General features: G+C 36.1%; 1 long non-coding RNA gene across 1 annotated transcript; it reads right to left on the minus strand.

Annotated features, from left to right (window-relative positions):
- Nucleotides 1–8,639: 8,639 nt before the first annotated feature.
- On the minus strand, nucleotides 8,640–13,403 carry LOC107813080 (uncharacterized). Its single transcript, XR_001654249.2, has 2 exons — nucleotides 12,658–13,403; nucleotides 8,640–9,114 (listed from the first exon to the last, which is right to left on the minus strand). It is a non-coding gene; the product is annotated as an uncharacterized LOC107813080 (long non-coding RNA).
- Nucleotides 13,404–22,656: the final 9,253 nt, after the last annotated feature.

The raw sequence follows: 22,656 nt of genomic DNA on the forward strand, positions 1-22,656 counted from the left end.
TTAACTATGTGTTTGGCCCAAATCCGGATTTTAGCTAATCGTCCGATTAATTATTTACGGACTGAAGAAACATTGTACCTCATGAAAACATGCTTTGAACTTGATAAAAGAAATGTATATGGGATTGATGAAATGCTACGACTGTTACAAGAGCTCCCTAACTTTAACTTATTCGGACAAGATTAATTAAAATTGCTTGTTTGGGAAATGCGACTAGTGATATTTGAAACTCATCCTGCAAACTGCTTCACGCAAACTGAAACTCAAGAGTTTGAAACTGTATTGTCTTTAGCTAGATCTAAACAATCATTTGCCCTTACATATTCGAAACATGCTTAAATAGCGAGTATGAGTTAACAATTGTATTAAAATGGCTGCACATTTCATGGATTGTATTTACATCTTATGTACTACTAAACGAATAAAATGTCACAGTTTCAGATTGGCATAAACTTTAATTAAGTACAACCTTACTAATGTGTCTCTATTAGGCTAACAGACCAAGAAACTACATATCTTAACAACATTAAAAGGCAATTCATAAGCAATACAACAGGTGCTTCTAACTCCTTCAAATCTTTTGATTCATGCTTTCATTGTTACATCAAATGCGAGTCTTAGTATGTACCTGGATATTGGATACAACAGAAGGAGCAAGGGGTCAGTAGGACAATAGAAGCGATACCAAGCAGCAGCAGTAACAGCACGTACCAATAGAACAACTCCCAGTGCAAGATACAGTTAGAACCGAACAGAAATGGTAGACAGGTAGCAGCAAACAATGCAGTAGGAATAATACTCCAAGACAGACCAATCCAGGGGAAACGAACAATATGAATCAACTAATGAACTCAGCTGATACTTGGAAGAAAACAGAGTTGATTGAACAGGTTGAACAAGACTGGGAATCAGACAAACAAGACAGAAGTAATTGCTGATTTTCTGTTTATCCCTTTCCCTATCTTCTTTCTTTTCAAGAATCCAATATCAGTCTGCAGTCTTGAACTTATACTTAAGTTATCAGAAAGAGACCTTTTCCAGTTTTTTTTTTTACTGTTTTCCCCATAACTTCAATTCTCAAAATTTCAGTTTAGGCTCCCCCTGTGTCTCTCTATGTATGTCTGTGTGTGTATACTTCTCAGTGTGTATTTCAGCTCTCTCTTTCAAAAATTCCTCACCGTCTGTCTATTTTCTCCTCTCCTTTTTTTCTGTGTCCTATCCCCCCTTTTTATAAGCCTCTATCCTACTCTTTTTAACAGCCTGTTTTCAGAAATCACAGTACCCTTCCCATGTGCCTTCCATTTTCAATTCCAACTTTAGCTAATTAAGTATTAAAACCCATTCACATTCCCTGGCAGATTCAACTTTTCATTTTATTATCTAAAAGCAAGTATGGGCAGTAGAATATATCTGACAGCATATGCTGTCAAATTGTTTAAAACTTAAAAGCTTCTTAATGCAGAAAAACAGGCTGTGCACAAGGCACATGAGGTGCACCAATGCACATGCTGTGCACGAGTGCACATGCCTTCCAATTCAGAATTTAAACATAAACAATCCTTTTTACATTGACTGATCCAAATCAACAGCTATAAGTAAACAAAACTGGTTCTGAATTGATCTCAACAAATGTTCAACAGAAGCAAATCGATTTACTATGCTCAGACAGTTGAAATTAATTGACGACACATGTCGACTCGACTATATTAGTATTAACATACACAAACGTAGCCAAATCAGACATTCAAAAGCATGGGACACATGACTCGACTTATACTGATTAAGCAGGATTATACTTTGAGGAATCAGTAAGTCAGTACAAATTTGGGATACAACCAATACACATGTCTTATCAGAATAGGAGGGGTTCAAACAAAACACAGTGGTTCAGGCAAAGTGGTCAATCAGAAGGTAGTAAAATTTAAAGACACAAATTGAAACAAAACATGACCAGATATTTAAAACAAAACACACGGACTAAAACAAATAAAGGAAACCAAACAAACTCACCTTAAAGCTTGCAAAGTTAAAAATTTGAACTCGGATTTGAACAACTTTCTTAAGGCTGAACGGGCTTTAATCGATGAGAAACACTTCATTAAAGTCCATCAGACCTTAAAACTCTTTGGTTTGAACCGGTTTGAACCAGTGACGAGGGACCTTGTGGTTTCAAAACTCAGATCTAATATTCGTGCTTCCCTGGTTAGATTCGGACCAAACCAAGTATGGTTTGGTCACGAGGAAGGTCCGGGGAGTGTCTGGTATGAAGCTGGGGTTGTTTGGTGTAGATCGAGTTTGACTCGAATCTTCAAATGAAGATTCGAGGACCTGGGGGGTGATTCGAACCAAACGGTCAACAGGTCTATGTTCAGGGTGGTGAGGGGGTTCTATGGTGTTCATGGCGAGGTCACCGGTGTTCATGCCGCCGGTTTTCATGGTGGGGGATACAAGGGCGGCTCTAGGGTTTGAAGGGGATGAGGTTGAAGACGAAGGCTGGGGTTCGGATAGGGGGGGCAGGGTAGGATTATGACTTTATATAGTTAATGGGTGGATTGATCTCGACCGTTAGATCAATCTAGATCTACGGTCTGGATCTGATAGCTTAAGTGGAACGGTGTCGTTTCAAGGGTAAAGGGTTGGGGTCGGTCCGGGTGAGACGGGTCGGGTTTATTGGTGGGTTACGGGGGATTGATCTTGGCCGTTGATCATTCTGAGATCAACGGTCCAGATCAGGTATGACTCAAACGACGTCGTTTGGACGTCCTGGGCATCAGGTGGCCTGGACCGGGCAGGCCTGGGTCTTGGGCTGTTTGTTTGGGCCAATTTTGTTAAAATTGGCCCAAGTCCGGAAGGGAAGGGGTCTTTTTTTTTTTATTTATTTATTTTTTTTTATTATTTATTTATTTCTGATTTATTTTAAAACAAAACTAAACCAAAAAATCAAATTTAAAATTAAATACACACTCAATACAATTATTTGCACACACACTAAAGTATTTCAAAACAGGTAAAGTCAAACCAAATAAAATCACGGACGAAAATGCCTATTCATGATTTTCTATTTAACGACCGGATTACGGTTTGAATTATGCAGGACACATATATTTTTTTTGATTTTTATTTTAATAAAGTAAATAAATAAAAATGGGCTAAGGTCACAAATAAATCAACAAAGTCCCGCACAGAAATCCGAAATTGTACAGCAGGGCCAATTATATTTGTTTTTATTTCTTTTTGGAGCGATTGTCGTGCGAAAACAAAAATCACGTGCTCACAATTTCGAAACGAATTCCCTCATTCTCCAGGTGGGTGCCTGCAATCAAAACAACAAAACAAACAAAATTTTCTGCCCCAATTTGCACTAGGAAGATTTGTGAATTTCTAGCAAAACTGTAAATCACCTATGTTATTGATGCAATGATGAGAGTAAAACTAAAGACTTGACAGGGATGTGCGTCTCCCGTAAATCAAACCAAGAATATTTGACTAGCAAGTTCATCAGACTAGGTCTTCTATCTTAGGAGAAAGATTCTTCAGACTAAGATTTCGATCCTAGGAGAAAATTCAAGAGACTATGTTTTCTATCTTAGGAGAACAATTCATCAGACTAAGATTCTATCCTAGAAGAAAATTCATCCGACTAGGTCTCTTATCTTAGGAGAAAGATTCATCAGACTAAGATTTCTTTTTATCTTAGGAGAAAAATTCATCAGACTAAGATTTTGATCCTAAGAGAAAATTCATCAGACTAGGTCTTTTTGTTATCTTAGGAGAAAGATTCATCAGACTAAGATTTTTTGTCCTAGGAGAAAATTCATCAGACTAGGTTTCTTATCTTAGGAGAAAGATTCATCAAACTAAGATTTCTATCCTAGGAGAAAGTTCATCACACTAGGTCTTCTATCTTAGGAGAATAATTCATCAGACTAAGATTCTATCCTAGGAGATTCATCTGACTAGGTCTCTTATCTTAGGAGAAAGATTCATCAGACTAAGATTTCTTTTGATCTTAAGAGAAACATTCATCAGACTAAGATTTTGATCCTCAGAGAAAATTCATCAGACTAGGATTTCTATCTTAGGAGAAAGATTCATCAGACTAAGATTTTCTATCTTAGGAGAAAAATTCATCAGACTAAGATTTGATTGGGAGGAAATCCACCAGACTAGGACTTTTTATCCTAGGAGGAAAAATGTGAAGAGGAATGGCAACATCTTATGCACACTAACAAGACAGGTAAGGGCAAAGATTTGAGAAACTTCCCTTTGTCGTCTCTTCTCTTCTTCTTTTTTCCTTTCTTTTCTTTTTTTTCTTGTTTTTGAACTCACTTGCTTGCACTTCTTTGTTCCTGTTTCAAAAAAAGAAAACTTGTGAGTTTAAATGTGGTGGTTAGTTTGTGGCCTTGACCTTGAAGGTGGTTGCTTCAGCACTTGCCAAGATAACTTTGATTTCAACTTGGAAGACCTTGCCTGTTATCGACTACCCATTTTCTATCAATCCTTATCACAGAAAACACTTCTGCTCCATTCGATCCCAATATCCTCTATCTTTTGCATTTTGCGTATGAATTGATATTTATCGAACCCTTGCATTTCACATGAGTCCCAAAGCATGTTGATTGTTACCAACTCAATGCGCATACCACTTTTTCCTGACTTATGCCACTCTGATGTGCTAGCCAAATTCATTTTGTGCAATTGGAAAGTTGGTAGCAAATTTTAAAGTCATTTCTCACTTGTTTTGATAAAACAGACTCAAGAAGGGACTCAAACAAAACAAGAGGAACAAAATAAGGGACAAGGGAAATAGATGATACCTAACAAGAAAATTACAAAGTAGAAACTTATCAGATGTGGATACCAACTCTAATAACCATGACATGCACCTTTGGATTAAGTGGCCTAATCTCCCAAGCAAGTCTAATATTGAACTCTTGTTGTACCTCTTCACTGTGAAACTGGGCTTCAGCACTTCAATTGTCCCATTTGATCCACAATCCTCAGTCGACTTGTAGTGCCCTGAAGGTTTTCACCATCAAGCCTCTCTCATTTTGCTCTTTTCTCAACTCGTCGTTGCCTTACGGTGCCCCTGAGGGTTTTCACCGATAAGACTCTCTCATTTTATCATTTTCTCTCATTGTGCTGAGAACAAAGGTATTACCCATGATGCAGGAAGATCATACTTTCACCACACACTTGATTTGGCATCCTCAAAGACTGGTCAGAAGGTCTTTCATTGGACCGTAATGTAGGCTTTTGGACAGGGTTGGAAAGAAAGGATGGTATGAAGGCTGAAAATAATTTAAGATGAAAAGGGTTCAAAATTACAACTTTTGAAATAAGGCCTTTTGGCAAAATTAAAACTTTTGTCCCAGTTTCTTGGAGTTTGGAGATTTTTTTATTTTTTTGATGGGATTTCTAAGAAATTCTGCCTCACTTTTGACTTCGGGGATTATGAAATATTTTATTTGGTGTGACCGAACCGTAAGACTGCCTACATATCTTGTGGTGACAAGAATCAGGTCAAATGTAGTTCAAACACAAAGTTGGACTATTTTGTTGTTTTCTTTTCCTTTTCTTTCTTTCCTTCTTCTTTTTTCTTTTTTTCTTTTTTTTCTTCTCTTTTTTTTTTAATTTTTTTTCTTTCCTTTTCTCCTTTTTCTCTTTTTCTTTTCTTTTCTAGTTCCCAACTCTACTTCTGATTCCAAAAGAGGGATATGAAACAAAAATTAGGGCTCAAAATGGGTAGCAAAGGATAAAAGTGTTTGGGTAGCAGAATAAAATGTCTTCGTCATACCAAACTTAAAAATGCCAAGTACAAACATGCAGTTGAAGATAAGCAAACAAATCATACGTAGTACCTATTGACGGCATCAACACAAACAAAAAGTGTCATGGACATTATCTTTGTCCCAATGAATGATCCTTGCCGGTTCGAAGCAGACTTGATTCAAACTTATCTTGATATGGAAGAATGCATTTTAGGACTGACTGATTTACCTCAAACTGCTCGAGAGACATTCCCATGTTGTATTCTCTCATCAACCTCTTGATTTTTTAGACTAACTGTCTCAGTTTCACTCAATTTAAGCTTAAGGTTATCTCAGAATGCGTGAATCTTTACTTCTTCCCTCAAATGCACATTCAAAATTGTGCCATTGTTTCCTGATTAGACTAACTTTCAAGATCGGGCTGAGAATTATATGTGTGTGTCATGTCACTAGAGTCAGCATGAAAAGAATTATAAAATAGAATGTGACCTAAACAAAAACTGACTAGAACTAACAGAAAATAGGAGATTGCATTAGACAGATGGTGAACATGGTTTGAACAAAACAAGCAAAATAGACATGGGTTACAACCTTGGAACAATCCTAGATAACACTAGATGAGTTGCTACAACTAAACGAACTAGGCAAAATAAGAAGAACAAGAGTTTGGGTCAGAAGACAATATCCGAATTACAACCCTGGAATAACCCGAACAACAGAAATGACAACAGAATAAACCACCAAAACTCTTTCCTGGCTAGCCAAGAAAGGAGTGTCTTTCTGATTACTAGGCTCGACATCTTAGCCATTGGATTGCACATCAAAATTACTGGGACCTTCACCAATTTCAATATCATTAACTTCAGTCAGCAAGTTTCCAAGAGAATTCTCATACTCCCTGCCACCATGCATCTTCCCCACAAAGTGTGCATCATCATGTGCAGGTAAAGGATTCTATGCAATGTTCTGGGTGTCACTGTCCTGGACCACAATTATCCCTTCTTGAATCATTCTTTCTATCTCCCTTTTCAAATCCCGACAACTTTTGACATTGTGCCCCTGGGCATTGGAATAGTATTCACACCTTTTAGAAGGATCAAAGCTTCTTGCACGCGGGTCCACATGATTCAGAGGAATAGGTGCAATCAGGTCATGATGCTTTAATTTCTCAAACAAGATTCCATAGGACTCTCCTATCGGTGTAAGATTATCTTTCAACCTTTGTTTACCTCTATACCCCTGGCTTGTAGAGGCTGGTGGAGATCTTGTGGTGCTGGCGCTCGCCTCCTGGGGTGTCTTGGTGGATGGACAAGATACTGGGGTGGAGAAACAGAGTATTGTGGGTTCTCAGGGGAATTGTCAAAAAACAAATGAGGCTGGTCATGCCTTCGAGATGTTCTTCTATGACCTCTTCTCGACCTTGATATCATCATGATTTCTTCAACCTTCTCACTTGTGCCACTAAAATTACCAGATTCAATTTGGAAAGCCTGAGTTGCAGCTTTGAGAGTTGCTTGACTTATAATTTTGCCTGTCTTAAGGCCATTCTCTACCATTTCTCCCATTTTGATTGCTTCTGAGAATGATTTGCCAACTGCAGACATCATGTTTTGAAAGTAATCGGGCTCTTGAGCCTGAAGGAAGACAGTGATTAGCTCGTAGTCATCCATGGGTGGCTTAACTCTAGCTGCTTGTTCTCACCATTTAATGGCATATTCCCTGAAACTTTCAATTGGTTTCTTCTTCAGATTTGAAAGGGAATTACGGTCCGGGGCGATGTCAATGTTATATTGGAATTGTTTCACAAAGGCCTGCGCCATGTCATCCCAGACATACCAGCAAGATGTGTCTTGAACCATAAACCATTCAGAGGTTATACCTGTAAGGCTTTCCCCAAAATAAACCATCAGTAATTCTTCATTTCCTCCCACACCCCGTAGTCAATTGCAATACCTTTTCAGGTGGGTATGGGGTCTCCATGTCCATCATACTTCTTGAATTTGGGGATCTTGAAACCAGGTGGCAAGTGGACATCGGGGAACATACATAGATCCTTGAAGGCAGTACTCTTCTGACCTGCCAACCTTTGTATGTTTTTCAATCGTTGTTCTAAGCTTTTCACTCTTTGGGTCATTTCTTCCCGTGTCGTCTTTTGGGCAGGCTTCTCAATGTTTTCAAGAAGATCAAACAAGTACGAGTGGTACTCAGGAGAGTGGTACTGCTCTTGCTAGATTGCAAATTATGACTCATGAGTTTTACTCTGCACCACCGTCGGCTGTGTGATGGTAAAGACAGGCATAACTGAAGTGGTTGTCTGATTGGTTGTCAATGGCACACTGAAGTTCCAGCTATAGTCTTGCAATTGGATAAAGACTGAACCTAAATGGATGGAATTGATCGGACAATGAAACCGGAGTGGTAGTAGCCGAGATGGGTGTAAACTCTAGGAAAGCATAAGAAAGGGGTGGTCCTTGATCATAGGCCCATGCTTGACACATTTCAGACATTTGTTGTTTCAGCCTTTGGACCTCCTCGTTCAATTTGGATTCAGACTCCACAATCTCCCTCGAGGGGTCGACAACTCCTGTATCCAAGTCTTTGCTAGCTCTGGCTTCCTTGCTTTTTGACCTTGTGTTGTATGGATAAATCACCAAAATGCCACAAACTAACCACCCTCTGTTATAATGAAAGTAACAAAGAGGAGTAAAACAAAGCCAACATATTAGCATTAGGACATTTATCAAATAGAAATATCACATTGCGTGCAATGCCCCTAGCAACAATTAACGGTTCTAGAATGGCTTCGAGGGTCGCAAGGTCATTTGGCATCATCCCAATTTCATTCTTCTTGCCCCATTTCCTCTTCATTTTCCTTTCTAACACCGCTTGGTTTTTTCATTTCTTTTCCCCTCCTTTCTTTCCTCTCACTTCTTACATCCACAATTTCATTCTTTTTCTTTTTTTTTCTTCCTTTTTTTGGTTTTTTTAATGATGATTCGATCGAACCCTATGTAGGTTGCCTACGTATCATGTCCCTCATGAATCAGATCAAGCGTAGTTCTTGAAAAGTGATGGAAAATAAACTAAGAATCAAAAATCTTTTTGAATTTCATTTATAACTTTTTTTTTCAAATACAAAACAGGAAGTACTATAACAAAAGACTCAAAAATCTTAATTAGACTGACAGACTCGATACTACTGTACAAGCATAATAATTAAAAGACACCATAAAATAGACTAAAAAATAAAAAGTTTGCTCAAGCAGCTCGTGCATGCAATGGTCTTAACTAGAATGGTCTTGGGGTATTTGTCATGCTCAAACTGTGGTAAATGAATCCATACCTGAATGATAAAAATAAGACCAAATAGATTAGTGACTCAAGACACTATGCGACACCACAACACCTCCTATTGAACACATGCAAGACACGATTGGGCTATTTTTGAAAAGTAACCTACGTGGCCAAGAGTGGATAGAAGTGCTAACTCAACAAAGGTAACCCAAATATATGGAAATACCTCAATAAAGCTTATATGGATTCAAACTCCCAATAAACATGGCCCAAAATTAATTTGCAGAAATCACCCATTCTGCAAAAACGGCCGATATGGCCAGAAGTGGCTAAAGATGCAAACTCGAAAAGGATGGACCTTAAGGAAATATGACACCTTGTTTTGGACTCAAGATCCTAAGACATAAGTCATTGAACCACTTTTGTGAAATGACCCCATTTTGCAAGAATGGTCGAGGTGGCCAAAATGGTTAGACATGCAAGATTTGGCTAACACCCCGTGAAACCAAGAACCTAAGACTTACTAGGAAGACCGGACCTTATGTGGGCTGCCTACGTATCCCGCCCCGAAAGACAAGAATCAGATATGCGTAATTCGGGAAGATTGGACATGGGAGAAACAACAACAACAACAACAACAACAACAACAACGACCCAGTATAATCCTACAAGTGGGGTCTGGGGAGGGTAATATGTACGCAGACCTTACCTCTACCCCGAAGGGTAGAGAGACTATTTCCAGGAGACCCTCGGCTCAAAAAAGCAATAGGAGATGATATATTAGTACCATAAAAATGCGTAATAAAAATAACAACAATATATAAGAGATATGAAATATGAAATACGAAATACGAAATACGAAATAGATGGCTGGTATAGTACAACTAGAAGGTAAAGCCCTGCATCAATAGACGACCAATGACATTCCTAGTCTAACTCCTAACTGGATAGTCTCACTCTATTGTGCTGTAGAAATATTCACACTCTCCCCTAACCTACAACCTTAATGCTCGACCTCCATAATTCCCTATCAAGGGCCATGTCCTCAGTAATCCTAAGTCGCACCATGTCCTGTCTGATAACCTCTCCCCAATACTTCTTAGGTCTTCCTCTACCTCTCTGCGTGCCCACTACAGCCAGTCGCTCACACCTCCTCACCGGTGCATCAGTGCTCCTCCTCTGAATGTGCCCGAACCATCTGAGTCTTACTTCCTGCATCTTGTCCTCCATGGGGGCCACACCCACCTTCTCTCGAATATCTTCATTCCTAATCTTATCCATCCTTGTATGCTCGCACATCCACCTCAACATCCTCATCTCAATTTCCCTAACCTACAACCTTAATGCTCGATCTCCACAATTCCCTGTTTAGGGCCATGTCCTTAGTAACCCTAAGTCGCGCCATATCCTGCCTGATCACCTCTCCCCAATACTTCTTAGGTCTCCCTCTACCTCTCCTCGTACCCACCACCGCCAGTCATTCACACCTTCTCACCGGTGCATCAGTGTTCCTCCTCTGAATGTGCCAGAACCATCTGAGTCTTGCTTCCCGCATCTTGTCCTCCATGGGGGCCACACCCACCTTCTCTCGAATATCTTCATTTCTAATCGGGAAGATTAGACATGGGAGAAAGCCTTTTAAAAATGCAACTAATTCGGAGAACCATATTTTTTGTCTTTTTTGAGAAATGATGAAAAATGTAAAATCTTTTTAAATTTTTTTTTCTCTTTTTTTTTGAATTTTTGGAAAATAATAGAAAAGTGTAAAATCTTTTTGGATTTTTTTTAATTTTTGGAAAATAATGGGAAAGTGTAAAATCTTTTTGAATTTTTTATTTTCATTTTTTTTTTTATTTTTCTTGAAAAAGTTGTGAAATAAAAATATAACCGGGACCTACTTGCTCCATTTTTTCACCCTTCTTTCCAAAGCATCGGTCCGCCAAATGACCTTTCTACCCTCGAAGATGCAACATATATCACATAAGAATGATTGAATGTCTTTTTTGGGCCACGGGCCCATTTTTGACAAAATTTGGATAGGCTTCTTATAAAGGGACACGGTGCTTGGGACCGAACCTTAGTAGGTGTAAATGACATGATGCAAATAAAGATGACCTAAAGGCTGACCTAAGTTTGGGTTCACTAACAAGGCAATTCGGGGGAGCGTATGGTCGATGGTGGCTGCTCAAGCTTTCCACCCTCTCCATACGTCCGACGGCTCCCCCTCCTAAATTAAGGGTGACTCAACAAAGAGTTTGTGCACGCGACGCATACTCCGAGACTTGTTGCAGAAAGAAGACTCATGGTTATGCAAATGATGACAGTTTATAAAGCATTAACACATAAAGAAAAAACTGTAAACAAATAAGCAACTAGCAAATAAAACGACATAAACAAAATAAAAATCAAATAAAGCAAACAAAACACATAAAACCTCAACCGAAAATGTTAAAAAGCCAACAAGATCAAGTACTAGCTCGAACCTGCAATTCCCCAGCAGAGTCGCCAGAGATGTCACATCCCTTTTTTTTACAAACCATTAACCTTCTTAAAATAATAAAAAGATTTTGTAAATCTCAAAAGGGTTTTCAAATTTGAAAAGTGACAAAATTGTGTTCAAAAGGATTTTTTCAGTCGCCACCTGACATTTGATTTCGATGTGTCAAGTCACCGTTTTCTAAAAAATTTCTCCTTTTTAAAACACTTGAGACTCCAAAACTAAGTCTGCACTAGAGATTTGGGTAAGAGGGTTCATTTGACTCGGGGAGAAGGTGTTAGGCACTCCCCAAGTCCCGTAACTAGTACGGTTGGGTACATGATCAAGTTGGCTCTTAGAATATTCGAATTGAGGTAAAAACAAACACGGAAAAAAAAACACACAAGAGGCTCGAGGTCATCCCTACCTAATAAGAGAAAATGAAAAGGAAAAGAAAAGAAAAGTCCTAAGCTAACCTATACTACGACTTCTGCACCATGCTCGTCAAGGCCTCCAAAATATTTACATAGTTCTTCGGGGCATACCCCGGATAATAATATTTACAAACTTTACGGGGCATTCCCCGGATAAATTCAACTAAGGGACAACCTCTCACCTTATATCCGAACATTGTAAATTAAAATAAACTTTCTAAAGGTTTTCCTACCTAAATGATAAAGGCCTAAGCATGCTCCTATCGACTTGAACAAATAAAGTATAATTAAACTTAATATTAAGCCCAATTCTACGCATAAACATATGACCAAAGCCTAGATTTCATTTAATCTAAGCTAACGAGAGCCTCATCATTTCAAATTCCAACCCCACGGCCCAATTTTGATATTTTCTTTTAAATCCCAAACACAACACTGTAATTTTGAATTGTGATTTTAAACTAAATAAGCTATGGTAAGGGAAAAGTCACTAGCAAACAAGACCAACCAAAACAAAGAAGATAAACCAACTTTAAGCCAAGAACATTTAGTTTAAACTCAATAGATCTAACTCATGAAGCATACATAGCACTTAATCATGCAAAATAAACAACCAGATCATATAACCAATCCTTTAAGAATCAATAAGCATATAAAGTCAATAAAATAAGGAAGCGGATACCTTGGACAGTGTATCAACGAGCTTAAGTCTTCGCAATTCTGTTTCGAAGCTCGAATAACAGACAATGACTCGAACAAAAATACGACGCAACTGGAACCTCGAACGACCTCGATGTATTGAAAGAATGACTGAACCTTGCCGGATTTTTCGGAACTCAAACTTCGATTGCGATTGTGCAACGATGGTATTGAACATAAATCGTAGCTAATTCAAAACTTGATAAAGAAGAATATAATGGAGGGGGTCATTTTTGGTTGCTGCTGTGAGTGCAGGCGGCGGCTACAGGTGGTTCGGCGGCTGGAGAATACTCTGGCAGTGGAATCGATCAAGGGGCGCCGTTTGGTTCAGTGTCTAGGTCTCGATGGCTTAGGGTTGTGGTCTCGCTGCTTAGGTTACATGGGGTTAGGTTGCTGATTTCCGGCGGTTTTGTGGTGGTAGCCGACAGCTGCTTAGTTAGGTCTTTGTGTTGTCTCCTGCATTGAAGAAGAAGATGGGTTATGGTTTTTGTTTGGTAGGTTGGAGAAGGCTGCTGGGTTTAAGGTCGTTTGGCGTGGCTGGTCCGTTGCTGAAGGTGACGGCTGGTCAGGTTCTTGTTGTAGTGTGCTAGGGTTTCATTATTGTGTCCACATGAAGAAGAAAATGAAGGTTGCTAGGTTTTCTAGGGCTCTTTTTCTTCAAGATTTTCCTTGCGTAGGTTATATCTTCCAGGTTGAAGATCTGATCGCTAGGTCTTGTTTTTTAGTTCAAAAATAAGAGACCAATCTGATGGGTTTGGGCATGGGTAAGGTATTTGGGCTTCAAATTTGGGCTAAAATTGTATTTAAAAATGGCCTTTTAGCTTTATAAGACTAAAAATATTGATTTCTTTCCTAAAACAATATACTATAAAATTGTAAAATTATTATTAATTAATTAAAACAAACTATATTATGACATGAAGCTATTTTTGGTGTTTTTAAAAAATTATAATAAAAATGGGTAAAAAATAATATTCTTCTAAAAATACCTAATACCTTAATTAAATAGAGAAGAATGAAATTATTTTTTTTATTTTTCCATTTTATGATAAAAATAATGTAAAAGAGTCAAAATTAGTTGAAATAACTATATTAGACCTAAACTAAGTATTTAAAAGCTAAAAAGAGTAAAATCTCGGGGAGGGTCAAAAATTACATGTCTACAGCAGGCAATTTGTTCTTATTTTCAAAATTATAAATTTCATACTTTATGGAGGATTTCATATAGATATAATCGGGGTGATCTGATAGTTTAAAAAAAAAATTATACTATCATTGTATATAAATTAAACTCGGAATTAAATATTTTCGCATCTCATTCCCATGCCACCTTCGAGATAGCCAGAAGTTACCATCTTATGCTCAACACATGTTGACTCTTAATTAATCTGATTGTATAAATAATTATTTTTATATCTTTTAGTGTATAAAACTTCAATGATTTTGCGTCAGTTACTATTCAATTAAAGATTTATGTATTTGAAGGATCATTATTTTTCCATTTTGCATGCAGATATACTACACCTCCAAGTGTGTCTCTATATGTATTTTAATCCCCAGTGTCTCATTTTAATTGTTTACATCTTTCACTCTTCTTTTTGTGGTTGGGGAGATTTTGGGAGTTAAGAGCCGATTCAACTTATAAAAATGTCATATATGAGGGTATTGATCGAATAATCAATAGATTAGTCATAATTAAATGAAAAGAGATTACTGCATACGATTGCTTCAGAATTTGGATATCCTATAAATGGAGGGGATAAACTTCATAATTAGTCACTCACATTGCAAAATTGTATGAAGAATATTGATCGATGCCAATTAACTGCTATCCTTTCGAGTCAAGATGAAGAGAATTAAGTAGAGAAATTTTCATAAAGCACTATCTTTTAGTAGTAATTAGCCATCTATAGATACCATTTGTTATATTACGGATTATAGATACATTTTCTGTGGTTATAAGATGTATTTGATGTATTTAAGCTATTGTATTCATGAATACAGTAGCAAAAATAGGTGTGAATCGGGGAAGTCCAGCTAATCAGTTGTTGTATTCGAGTGTATTCGACTGTATTCATGGAGTGAAACATGGGATTACAGCTGGACAGATTATTATATTCGACTGTATTCACGACGTGAAATAGGGGATTACACTGTTTTTAAAACGGAAAGTGAATCAATTAACATAATAGACTCCTAATATAATTCAACAAACTCAATTATAACACATAAATTTTGTATTTTTCAGTTATAAAAAAGATTCTAAATCGAAAAATACCCCAAAAACATAGCAATCTTCAGAGAAATTATATAATACATATGATACATAAATTATATTAATTAAAAAAAACATATGAATACAGTCATGGCATATAGCGAGACAGTGAATACAATGAAATACATAGAATACAACGGGATATATTGAAATACAATGAGAAAAAAGACACTGAATACAATGAAATACATGGAATACAACGAGATACATTGAATTACAATGGAAAAAAAAAGAGTGAATACAATGAAATACATAGAAATACAACGAGATACATTGAAATGCTCTTAAAAAAAGGTAACAGAATCTTCAAATTGCTCAACCCCAGACTTCAGACGACCTATTTTAGTCGACGATTTTCCGACGACCCATCGGATTCCGACCATGATTCTATAAGCAGCGATGAGAGAAAGAAGAAGAAAATGAGAAAGATCGCTGAAGAAGAAATTGCTAGCATCCGTAACGCATTTGAACAAGTTAAAGTCCCAGAACTAAATTTGGCTAGCACCCGCTGGTAACGAATCCGAAGAAATTGCTAGCACCCACTGAAGAAGAAATTGCCAAGAAGTTAAAGTCCCAAAAAATACCTGTTGATTATAAAGAAGAACAATCTACTTCCGAAAACAATCAAAATCGGAAAGGAAGAAGAAGAAGAAGAAGAAGAAGAAGAAGAAGAAGAAGAAGAAGAAGAAGAAACATACTAGAGTTAGCCATGGAGATTTCGTTGCGTTCATTAGGATCAAGTCGGAGAGGCTGCGTATTTTATGAGAGAGAGGGCAGCATATTTTATGGCTTAAGGGTAGGAGGTGACCATAAATAGGTATTTGGCTATAAAAATCAAAAGATAGTTATAAAATATAATTTTTAAAAAAATAATATTTATTTAAAATAAATAACGTATCAACCTTTGTTATAGGAGGTAACCTTTGCAATAAGAGGTAACTATGTTCATGCACCACCGATATAGACGTCCATTTTTCCTTTTTTTTTTTTTTTTTTTTTTTTTGTTCTACTTTTTCCCCCTCTGTGACTGTAGTGTTTATCAGCTGATAGACGGAAAGGGCCAAGGATGTGGCGTGCTGCAAGTGTTTTATGTCACTCCACAGGGCAGATCAGAATTAATTTAAAGTCTATTGGTTCTTACATCAAATTAATAATAATAATAATTTTGTTCACAATCTAACTATTTATAGATGTTAATACTCCCTCCATTTTAATTTATGTAAACTTATAATTTCTTTGTGGTCCGTTCCAAAAAGAATGACCCCTTTTTAAATTTGGAAATAATTTAACTTAAACTTCCAATACTACCCCTTAATGATAAACTTTTATAATCACACAAATACTCTAGACCCCTTTTTGACATGTTTAAGACCACAAATTTTAAATTTTTTTTTTTAAACTTCGTGTCTAGTCAAAAAAATTCACATAAATTGAAACGGAATGAATATATTTTTTAATACATACACAAAATTTGGACAAAAACTATTGGATTCACGTTAACTTGATATTCATATATGATAGATCGCTCATGTATCACTCTAGCAAGCTAGTACCGGATATTTCCGATTTCTTGCTAGACTGACTCTCCTCCTAGAAAAGATGACACTTATTATTTGTAGAGTTGAATGATATTTTCTTCAACTATTATTTTCATTTTAAGATTATTGATAACTATAAAATGTTGTGGTTTAGAATAACTTTTATATAGTTTATAAATATGTACACTGGATTTTGAAGAAAAAAAATTTGCGGAATCAACATCCAAATTAATATAAAAAGTATGCATTTACAAGAGAGGAATGTAGCTCGTATATATGCAGCATGTGCGAACGTGCCTACTATAAACAATTCGAACTATACAAAAATCTATAAAAACTTCATATATAGATATATTAACTTTGTCCTATATCATGAGAATATAACGAATGCAATTTTGTTACTTCTGCTGACTTAAAATTTTAAGTTCGCTTCTTACGTTGATTCTTGTACTGTTAATCCAGGTAAATGTTAGATATAATTGCAGATAACCAAATAGGTAAAAGAGATAATTATATATGAAGTGCATGCAGTCATGAATGGTAAGGGTTATCACCTCCCACCTTAAGCAGAAGTTTTGGGTTTAAGCCTTTGGACTAGAAAAAATTCTAATAGAGCTCAAGTGCTTTTCGGTCAAAGTGCTTTCCTCTATAAATTAAAATTAAATAAAAAAAAGTATATTTGGGGGTTGGGTTTAGACGAATGATAGGAAAGTAGGTAGCTGGCTTTTGCAATTGGTTGGGTAAGAGGTGAATAACTCGTGTACGATTCAAAGTGGGGCTATCTTTCTCTTTGCACGGCATATTTGATCACCAATCTCCAAATATAAGGGGATGGGGACGAATAGGACTGAGACAGGACATGCACAAATTTTATTTGAAAAAGCCGAATCACTTTCGATGCCTCACTACAATGTTTAGGTTGGCCATAAATTGTTTATGGTTTTCCTTGCAAAGGTGAACTTTTTCTTATGTTGAGAAAAAGTCCAAAATAGTCAAGAAAACATTATGAATTTTCTCATGAGAATAGTGTCAATTTAGCTACTCAAAATTGGTAACCGAAGCTATATATATAAGCCAAAAAATTAAAAGCATTCATTTGTCCCCACATGCAAGGTTGCAATATGAAATTTTTTTTATTCACCTAAACTTGAATATTTGCAGGAAATTACTTCTGTCAATCAACCCAATCACTTCCTCGAGTAATCTAGCGAAAATATGAAGAATTAATATTAGGGGTCATCATGATTCGGTTTGGATCAATTTTCCCACCAAAAAAATAAATCGAGTAGGTCGATATTTCAAATATTGGAACTAAATCAAATCAATTAAGTTGATTTTTTATCGATTCGGTTTATGTTGATTTTGTCATTTTTTTTTATTTTTCGGTTATTTATCAATTTTTTCTTAAATATGAGACATACACTACAAAACACATATATCCAGCGAGTATATTTTCAATGTAACACTATCAAACCAATTGCTCTTTGAGAAATCTATCATTTCCTAAGATATATTGATGATAATTGAATCAAATAGTGATGAATAATTTAAGGACTCAATTAAAAAAATATTATTTGTTTTTGGTTTTAGTTTTGAATTTTTACAATATCAAATTTGGTTTGGTTTGGTTTTAATCAAAAAATAACCTGAAAATCCGAATCAAACCAACTATAGAAGTACCTACTTCAAATTTATTACTACACCTATATACATGTATATTTTTCTAAAATTTTATGGTACATGTTAATCATTTGCACTTTTAGTCTAGTTCTTTGCTATTATAATAATCTAGTTCTTTTTCTCCACATTCTAGTTTGATTGGTAGTTTGTTTTTGCTAAGTGCAAGAATCTATTTCATGTTAAATTCAAGCTAATACATCTACATGAGTTGCTATAGTTATTATCTAATATAATTAACGTCTTGTTGTTTTAAAGTGATTTAATTAAAAAAAAAAAAAGGAACCTCACTTCTTTATTTGAATAAAATAACTAGTCGAATACTTTCATAAGTGTATGTTAGTTGTGATGAATCGGGCTTTCGCGAGAAAATAGAACAATTGGTGGTGACCAAGCTTGCCGCAAATAGCATAAAAGAAAAGAAAAAAGATGAAGAAAATGTTCTTGGTGGATCTTTTACTGACAACTCTACGTACCTTTCTGTCGCCACGAAAACTTTAGCTTGGTCGCCAGTCCGAACAACGACCTAGCAGTTTTGAAAATCTAACCTTTAGTGGCGACTAAAGTCCCCGCTAAAGCTATTTTGAATTAAAATTAGGTAAATCTTGATAGAAACTGCTCATATAAATAATACTTAACCATTAAAATTACTATGTAAATACCAAATATATTTCTCAATATAGTTATTTGATTTTTTACGACATAATATAAATTAAGAAATTCAAAAATATATTATTAACAATTCACGTAATAGAATACAAAAGAAAAAAAACTTCATTTATATAACTTGACATCAAGAAGGAAAAGATTTAATGAAATCTGGCGTCATTTAGAAAGATATGACGGAATAAAATTCTACATGGCATGAGAAAATAATTCTGTTCGTTCAAGTATTCATCTTTTAAAAGAATCTTCGCCATATGCAGAATAAAAATTTTAAGACGGTCTTTTCGGTTATACTTAACACACATGAGGCATTAATTTTAACCGTAACTACCGTTTGTCATTAAATCTTAGAGAGAGAATATAAGCATCTGTTACGGATAAGGTTTTACCTTATATATTTTACCTACCTATAATCTACCGCTAACGAGACGAATTAATTACATAAAATTTCATTAATCCTCATCTTCAAGCTAAGACATCTACATGAGTTGCTAGGTTAATTATTATATAATATAACTAACGTCTTGTTGTTTTAAAGTGATCTAACAAAAAAGAAGAAGCTCACTTTGTCACACCCCTTTTTGCCCCTCCAAGAGATAAGTGTAAAATGTTATTGATTGTGGGTTAAAGAACTTTTCCAATTAAAGTGACAAATTTGAAGTAGGGATTATTTTATTTACAGAGTCGCCACTTGGAATTGATTTCCACTGGTGTTCCAAGTCACCTTTTATTTGAATCCCTATTCAAAGGAAGGTTTGACTCTATTATTATTGGTCTGCGAAAACAAAGTCCGGGTAAGGAATTCTGTTGACCGGGGAGAAGGTGTAAGGCATTCCCTGAGTCCCGTGGTTCTAGCACGGTCGCTTTATTGACTACATTTGGCTTGAATTAAACTTGGATAAACTGTGATTTATTTGATTTTTATGCTTTTCTTATGTCCGTTTTTATTTATTTAAAAAAAAAATTAAAGAAAAGATTTGAATAATAATCTACAACTTAACTAATGTCACACCTCCTTTTTGCGCGCCCCGCCCCGAGGGGTAAGATGCGCGGGTGGGAGTTTTTCCAATTTAAGTGACAATATTCGAAATGAGATTATTTATTTAATTCAGAGTCGCCACTTGGGAAAGGTTTGGCTTTTGGTGTCCCAAGCCACCGGTTTATCTTGAATCCCAAATCGAGGAAAATATTCGACTTTTCAAATGAAGTCTGCGAACCAGAAATTCTAAGTAAGGAATTCTGTTGACCCGAGGGAAGGTGTTAGGCACCCTCGAATCCCGTGGTTCTAGCACGGTCGCTTAAATTGTTATAATGGCTAAATATCTGATTTAAATACAGGTTGTGACTTATGTGCTTTTATTAAGTTTAAACCGCTTTTATTATTATCATTTATTTTTATAGAATTGCAACGTCGTGAAAATGCATCTTGAACCACGTCACAATCAATGCACCCGTAGTTGTTAACACATTTCGACTCCGTTGAGATTTGGATTCGGGTCACATCAATGCGCACCCAAGTTTAAGAGTGTAATTCATTAAGGATGCCTAAGGGGTCTAGCGCGTTATTATTTGTAGAAGGCCATGAAATTTATTAAATGGCCCATCCTGAATTCTAGATAATTATCAAGGTTATTTATTGAGGGCCCCGCGATTTACATCTCATTTGGCGAGGCTCGTCTCATTATTTTAGAAGGAACATCCTAAAACGGTTACATTTCTGATGTGTTTATCTCTTAAAAATAGAAGAAAAGATGCGTGCTATTTTTAACTATGTGTTTGGCCCAAATCCGGATTTTAGCTAATCGTCCGATTAATTATTTACGGACTGAAGAAACATTGTACCTCATGAAAACATGCTTTGAACTTGATAAAAGAAATGTATATGGGATTGATGAAATGCTACGACTGTTACAAGAGCTCCCTAACTTTAACTTATTCGGACAAGATTAATTAAAATTGCTTGTTTGGGAAATGCGACTAGTGGTATTTGAAACTCATCCTGTAAACTGCTTCACGCAAACTGAAACTCAAGAGTTTGAAACTGTATTGTCTTTAGCTAGATCTAAACAATCATTTGCCCTTACATATTCGAAACATGCTTAAATAGCGAGTATGAGTTAACAATTGTATTAAAATGGCTGCACATTTCATGGATTGTATTTACATCTTATGTACTACTAAACGAATAAAATGTCACAGTTTCAGATTGGCATAAACTTTAATTAAGTACAACCTTACTAATGTGTCTCTATTAGGCTAACAGACCAAGAAACTACATATCTTAACAACATTAAAAGGCAATTCATAAGCAATACAACAAGTGCTTCTAACTCCTTCAAATCTTTTGATTCATGCTTTCATTGTTACATCAAATGCGAGTCTTAGTATGTACCTGGATATTGGATACAACAGAAGGAGCAAGGGGTCAGTAGGACAATAGAAGCGATACCAAGCAGCAGCAGTAACAGCAGGTACCAATAGAACAACTCCCAGTGCAAGATACAGTTAGAACCGAACAGAAATGGTAGACAGGTAGCAGCAAACAATGCAGTAGGAATAATACTCCAAGACAGACCAATCCAGGGGAAACGAACAATATGAATCAACTAATGAACTCAGCTGATACTTGGAAGAAAACAGAGTTGATTGAACAGGTTGAACAAGACTGGGTATCAGACAAACAAGACAGAAGTAATTGCTGATTTTCTGTTTATCCCTTTCCCTATCTTCTTTCTTTTCAAGAATCCAATATCAGTCTGCAGTCTTGAACTTATACTTAAGTTATCAGAAAGAGACCTTTTCCAGTTTTTTTTACTGTTTTCCCCCAGAACTTCAATTCTCAAAATTTCAGTTTAGGCTCCCCCTGTGTCTCTCTATGTATGTCTGTGTGTGTATACTTCTCAGTGTGTATTTCAGCTCTCTCTTTCAAAAATTCCTCACCGTCTGTCTATTTTCTCCTCTCCTTTTTTTCTGTGTCCTATCCCCCCTTTTTATAAGCCTCTATCCTACTCTTTTTAACAGCCTGTTTTCAGAAATCACAGTACCCTTCCCATGTGCCTTCCATTTTCAATTCCAACTTTAGCTAATTAAGTATTAAAACCCATTCACATTCCCTGGCAGATTCAACTTTTCATTTTATTATCTAAAAGCAAGTATGGGCAGTAGAATATATCTGACAGCATATGCTGTCAAATTGTTTAAAACTTAAAAGCTTCTTAATGCAGAAAAACAGGCTGTGCACAAGGCACATGAGGTGCACCAATGCACATGCTGTGCACGAGTGCACATGCCTTCCAATTCAGAATTTAAACATAAACAATCCTTTTTACATTGACTGATCCAAATCAACAGCTATAAGTAAACAAAACTGGTTCTGAATTGATCTCAACAAATGTTCAACAGAAGCAAATCGATTTACTATGCTCAGACAGTTGAAATTAATTGACGACACATGTCGACTCGACTATAGTAGTATTAACATACACAAACGTAGCCAAATCAGACATTCAAAAGCATGGGACACATGACTCGACTTATACTGATTAAGCAGGATTATACTTTGAGGAATCAGTAAGTCAGTACAAATTTGGGATACAACCAATACACATGTCTTATCAGAATAGGAGGGGTTCAAACAAAACACAGTGGTTAAGGCAAAGTGGTCAATCAGAAGGTAGTAAATTTAAAGACACAAATTGAAACAAAACATGACCAGATATTTAAAACAAAACACACGGACTAAAACAAATAAAGGAAACCAAACAAACTCACCTTAAAGCTTGCAAAGTTAAAAATTTGAACTCGGATTTGAACAACTTTCTTAAGG

The sequence above is a fragment of the Nicotiana tabacum genome, chromosome 20 (assembly GCF_000715075.1).
Source record: "Nicotiana tabacum cultivar K326 chromosome 20, ASM71507v2, whole genome shotgun sequence".
Taxonomy (NCBI): Eukaryota; Viridiplantae; Streptophyta; class Magnoliopsida; order Solanales; family Solanaceae; genus Nicotiana; species Nicotiana tabacum.